We start from the raw sequence: 6000 nt of genomic DNA on the forward strand, positions 1-6000 counted from the left end.
AGGACTGAGAGCGGTCATTCCTCCCCAATACCTGGCCGAGGACTGAGAGCGGCCATATCCCTGTATATAGTTGCGCGTCCTAAAGCGCCCCCTACCGGTTTTATAGGAAAACCAGTTTTCAAGAAGAGACTGTCGCACTTTACCCGGTCACACGTTGCACAGTGACCGGAGGAGGAGCCAGAGGCGACGAGAATGTTTTATGCTGCTAATATATGTTGTTTTATATGTTTTATATGGTTATGCAAAAAAATTGTATGTTTTTGGTGTTATGTCTTACAGCCCGAGGACGTGCTGTGATTTACCAGGGGGGAATGTAGCACCCTGAGGATTCGGCTGCTACAGGGGTATTGCACCTCAACCCAGAGGTGTGATATTCCACTCCCGGGTAAGGATGGAGTGTGGATCTGAGCTCGGTAGGCTGCATGCACTACATACATCCCATTTCCGAGGAGCAGACCGACGGTACTCCCACTTAGAAATGTGCAGGTACGACCGAGTCTGTTCCTGGCTGGAGTGGGAGGGAGGTGGTACATCCCAAGTAGTGTAGGGGCAGATAGGGGGAGCAGCCTGGGTAAAGATAGGAGCTCATTGGGTGCTGGTCACCTGAGCTCACACATAGAGGGTGTATATAAGGTGGGCACCATCAGAGAACAGGGTCAGTCAGTCTGTCAGCCTTTTGCAGAGAGAAGTCAGAGGAGGAAGAGGAGCAGAGCAGTCCCAGAGAGAGAGAGAGGAGAAAGAAGGAAAGACCCAGAGAGGGGACAAAGAGAGGACTCTGAGAACCCAAATTCAAGCTACGGGTGAAGAGTCGGCATTAGGGTACCGGAACCCAAGCTGGTGGGGGCAAAAACACACCCCAGCCAGAGACCGGAGGCCGTGGGCAGCGTCTGCCACGGCCACCCACCACATCCACCACGAAGGCATACCACGTGGAGGGTCAGGGAACCCAAGGCCAAGGGTCACCCAACAGAAGGCCCGAGGGAGCTGGACCTGGGTGGATCAATAGTGGGGACGGCCAGAGAAAGGACAGAAGGAGAGCTCAGGGTCACGCTCCGGACTCGCTTGGGGGTTGGCTGGATCCAGGACCTGGTGGACGCAGCACGGCTCGGGAGGTCACTTGAAGCTGGAGTGACCGGAACATCAGCAGTGAGTAAATACCCTAAACTGCACAACCCGACTCTGTCTTCCTTTAACATCTATGCTGCACCACCACAACCCCCATCCTCTGCACCTGACCCCCTGAGGCTATACCCCACCCGTTGGGGGTTATACCACCAAAAGCTGCACTTACACCATCAGCCTCAGCGGACCCTGCTGCAGCGGCGGCCATAGTGACCGCAATACAACGGGTGGCGTAGTCGACAATCAAGAACTTATAACATCTGTAGGACTGCCACATACAACTGAGTTTGACACCCTGGGCCCGGACCGGGTCACAGCCACTCGGAAGACTACAACCCCCATCTGATCCGGCTCCGGATATTCCCCCTAAAGAATATGGCCCAGGGGGCGCGTCACATACAGTGCTGAAAAGACATGGGAACAGCATGGGGAAGACCCCTTGAAGCATCTCTGACACCCAGGTCCATACTCGGTCCCCAGCCGCCCCGCGGCCAGGTGTCCACACACGGTCCCCAGCCGCCTGGGGGCAGCCAGGTGTCCATAAATGGTCCCCAGCCGCCCCTATTTCTCCTTGGAACATCCCCCCACACACTTTTCTTAGCCCGGCCTGCCTTAGGGCAGCATTGGACGAGCCCACCAGAGAACCAGACTCCTCCGGTGGGCCCTGACTTCTCCATCAGGGGAGTTGAGAATGCCAAAGTGAGGAGCATGATGATATTGATAGAAGTTAGCATCTGCTTTGTTTTCTTGGAATGCAAGCGTAAGTGTGCAGCCTGCCACCCACCCACCCCTAGGCTGCAATGCCATACTGATAGCTTGCACTTGAAATGGGGCCTTTTAGTTTGGAGGAGGCCGAAGCTGGCCACTACCTCATGGCTGCTTCGGCAGCGAGGTATCCATACTCAATCCCCAGCCGCCCCTATTTGTCCCGGTGTGCCTTATACATAAGATTAAGCGCGCATACCAAAACATTACCTGTGCCCTCCCCAGTGCATTTAGTGGGAAGGACAGCCTTTTCCACTGTAGTGTGTGCATGCCAAACCCCTGTTCATGGTACATGCGAAGATGCCTCCCACCCTGCACCTGTCGTTGCAGACTTGCAACTACCCCCGTTCAAGTCCTTGTCCCAGGGCAGTGTTCAATTGTACCTCTCCCATTCCTTGCAATGCAAGCGCAAGTATGCAGCCTGCCACTCACCTACCCACCCCCAGGCTGCAATACCATACTGCTCACTTGCACTTGAAATGGGGCCTTTTAGGCATGTGGAGGCGGAATCTGGCCACCACATCATGGCTGCGTTGGCTGCCTGATACCCATACTCAGTCCCCAGCCGCCCAGCGGCCGGGTGTCCACACTCGGTCCCCAGCCGCCAGGGGATGGCCGGGTGTCCATACTCGGTCCCCAGCCGCCCCGTGGCCGGGTGTCCTCACACGGTCCCCAGCCGCCTGGGGGCAGCCGGGTGTCCATAAACGGTCCCCAGCCGCCCCTATTTCTCCTTGGAACATCCCCCCACACACTTTTCTTAGCCTGGCCTGCTTTAGAGCAGCATTGGACGAGCCCACCAGAGAACCAGACTCCTCCGGTGGGCCCTGGCTTCTCTATCAGGGGAGTTGAGAGTGCCAAGGTGAGGACCATGATGATGATGATGATAGAAGTTAGCATCTGCTTTGTTTTCTTGGAATGCAAGCACATGTATGTAGTAGCGGCTAGGCCTGAGGTGGTCAGCGTTTTGGCGCATATCCTACCTCCTCCGAGGATTGCTGGATGTTTTCCTGCTACTATCCCAGTTCTATGACTCCCGTTAAAACAAAGCTTCAGGTGATAAATGATGGATGAGGTAGTGGCAAAGGAGAAAGAGCAGGAGGAACAGGGACCATTCACATCAATATCAGGCCAGTCAACCACATATGTCTTTTAGGATATGTTTCTGTAACAAAATGAGCGGCTCGGCTACACAGTTATAGGACATACAGTGAGTGTAATGCCTACCAAAAATTTTGAGGCACTCCAATGCCCCTTGGAAATGACATGGAGGTCAGAGGGCCTTAACTAAACCGTTTTTTCCATTTATAGCAACTGGTTCTCCTGTACACTGTTAGCCTAAGCAGTGAATGGAAGGCTTTCCAAAAATTATGAGGAACTGCAATGCCCCTTGAAACAGACGTGGATTACAGCATACTAAAAACCTTCTACCCATTATTGGGGAGTGGGTCTCCCTTAGTTTTCGCCTTTTCATTGAAAAGCAAAAGCTGACTAAAATTAGGAGGAAATGCAATGCCCGTTGGAAGAGTCGTGTAGGTTAGAGGTAATTAAAAACAACATTTCAATGCCCCTTGGAAGAGCTGTGGAGTTCAGAGTGGCTTAAGAAGACGCTTTTAATGCCCCTTTGAAGAGACGTGGAGGTCACAATAGCTTAACAAGAAGCTTTTAATGCCCCTCAGAAGAGACGTGGAGGTCCCAGTAGCTTAACAAGATACTTTTAATGCCCCTCGGAAAAGTGGTGGAGGTCCCAGTAGCTTAACAAGATGCTTTTAATGCCCCTCAGAAGAGACGTGAAGGTCCCAGTAGCTTAACAAGAAGCTTTTAATGCCCCTCAGAAGAGACGTGGAGGTCCCAGTAGCTTAACAAGACGCTTTTAATGCCCCTCAGAAGAGACCTGGAGGTCCCGGTAGCTTCACAAGATGCTTTTAATGCCCCTCGGAAAAGTGGTGGAGGTCCCAGTAGCTTACCAAGACGCTTTTAATGCCCCTCAGAAGAGACCTGGAGGTCTCAGTAGCTTAACAAGACGCTTTTAATGCCCCACGGAAAAGTGGTGGAGGTTTCAGTAGCTTAACAAGGCGCTTTTAATGCCCCTCGTAAAAGTGGTGGAGGTCACAGTAGCTTAACAAGACGCTTTTAATGCCCCTCGGAAAAGTGGTGGAGGTCCCAGTAGCTTAACAAGATGCTTTTAATGCCCCTCGGAAAAGTGGTGGAGGTCCCAGTAGCTTAACAAGACGCTTTTAATGCCCCTCAGAAGAGACGTGGAGGTCCCAGTAGCTTAACAAGACGCTTTTAATGCCCCTCGGAAAAGTGGTGGAGGTCACAGTAGCTTGACAAGACGCTTTTAATGCCCCTCGGAAAAGTGGTGGAGGTCGCAGTAGCTTAACAAGACGATTTTAATGCCCCTTACAAGAGCCATACAGTACAGCATCTTAAAAACATTATTCCCATTATTGGGTAGTGTGTCTCCCATAGTATTTGCTTATGCCTTACAAGCAAAAGCTGCCAAAAATTAGGACAGAAGAACTTGCAATGCCCCTTACAAGAGCCATGCAGTACAGCATATTACAAACATTATTCCCATTATTGGGGAGTGTGTCTCCCATAGTCTTTGCTTATGCCTTCCAAGCAAAAGCTGCCAAAAATTAGGACGGAGGAACTTGCAATGCCCCTTACAAGAGCCATGCAGTACAGCATATTACAAACATTATTCCCATGATTGGGGAGTGGGTCTCCCATAGTATTTGCTTATGCCTTCCAAGCAAAAGCTGCCAAAAATTAGGATGGAGGAACTTGAAATGCCCCTTATAACAGCCATGCAGTACAGCGTATTACAAACATTATTCCCATTATTGGGGAGTGTGTCTCCCATAGTCTTTGCTTATGCCTTCCAAGCAAAAGCTGCCAAAAATTAGGACGGAGGAACTTGCAATGCCCCTTACAAGAGCCATGCAGTACAGCATATTACAAACATTATTCCCATGATTGGGGAGTGGGTCTCCCATAGTATTTGCTTATGCCTTCCAAGCAAAAGCTGCCAAAAATTAGGACGGAGGAACTTGCAATGCCCCTTACAAGAGCCATGCAGTACAGCATATTACAAACATTATTCCCATTATTGGGGAGTGGGTCTCCCATAATCTTTGCTTACGCCTTCCAAGCAAAAGCTGCAAAAAATTAGGAGGAAATGCAATGCCCGTTCGAAGAGTCGTGGAGGTTAGAGTTAATTAAAAACAAGATTTCAATGCCCCTTGGAAGAGCTGTGGAGTTCAGAGTGGTTAAACAAGACGCTTTTAATGCCCCTCAGAAGAGACGTGGAGGTCCCAGTAGCTTAACAAGACGCTTTAAGTGCCCCTCAGAAGAGACGTGGAGGTCCCAGTATCTTAACAAGATGCTTTTAATGCCCCTCAGAAGAGACGTGGAGGTCCCAGTAGCTTAACAAGACACTTTAAATGCCCCTCAGAAAAGGCGTGGAGGTCCCAGTAGCTTAACAAGACGCTTTTAATGCCCTTTGGAAAAGTGGTGGAGGTCACAGTAGCTTAACTAGATGCTTTTAATGCCCCTTACAAGAGCCATACAGTACAGCATCTTAAAAACATTATTCCCATTATTGGGGAGTGTGTCTCCCATAGTATTTGCTTATGTCTTCCAAGCAAAAGCTGCCAAAAATTAGGACGGGGGAACTTGCAATGCCCTAACAAGAGCCATGCAGTACAGCATATTACAAACATTATTCTCATTATTGAGGAGTGGGTCTCCCATAGTCTTTGCTTATGCCTTCCAAGCAAATGCTGCCAAAAATTAGGAGGAAATGCAATGCCCGTTCGAAGAGTCGTGGAGGTTAGAGTTAATTAAAAACAACATTTCAATGCCCCTTGGAAGAGCTGTGGAGTTCAGAGTGGTTTAACAAGACGCTTTTAATGTTCCTCAGTAGAGACGTGGAGGTCCCAGTAGCTTAACAAGACGCTTTAAATGCCCCTCAGAAGAGACGTGGAGGTCCCAGTAGCTTAACAAGACGCTTTTAATGCCCCTCGGAAAAGTGGTGGAGGTCGCAGCAGCTTAACAAGATGCTTTTAATGCCCCTTACAAGAGCCATACAGTACATCATCTTAAAAACAT

Source organism: Phyllobates terribilis, unplaced genomic scaffold, assembly GCF_046119375.1.
Source record: "Phyllobates terribilis strain yellow unplaced genomic scaffold, ASM4611937v1 Scaffold_5__5_contigs__length_657084704, whole genome shotgun sequence".
NCBI classification, from domain to species: Eukaryota; Metazoa; Chordata; class Amphibia; order Anura; family Dendrobatidae; genus Phyllobates; species Phyllobates terribilis.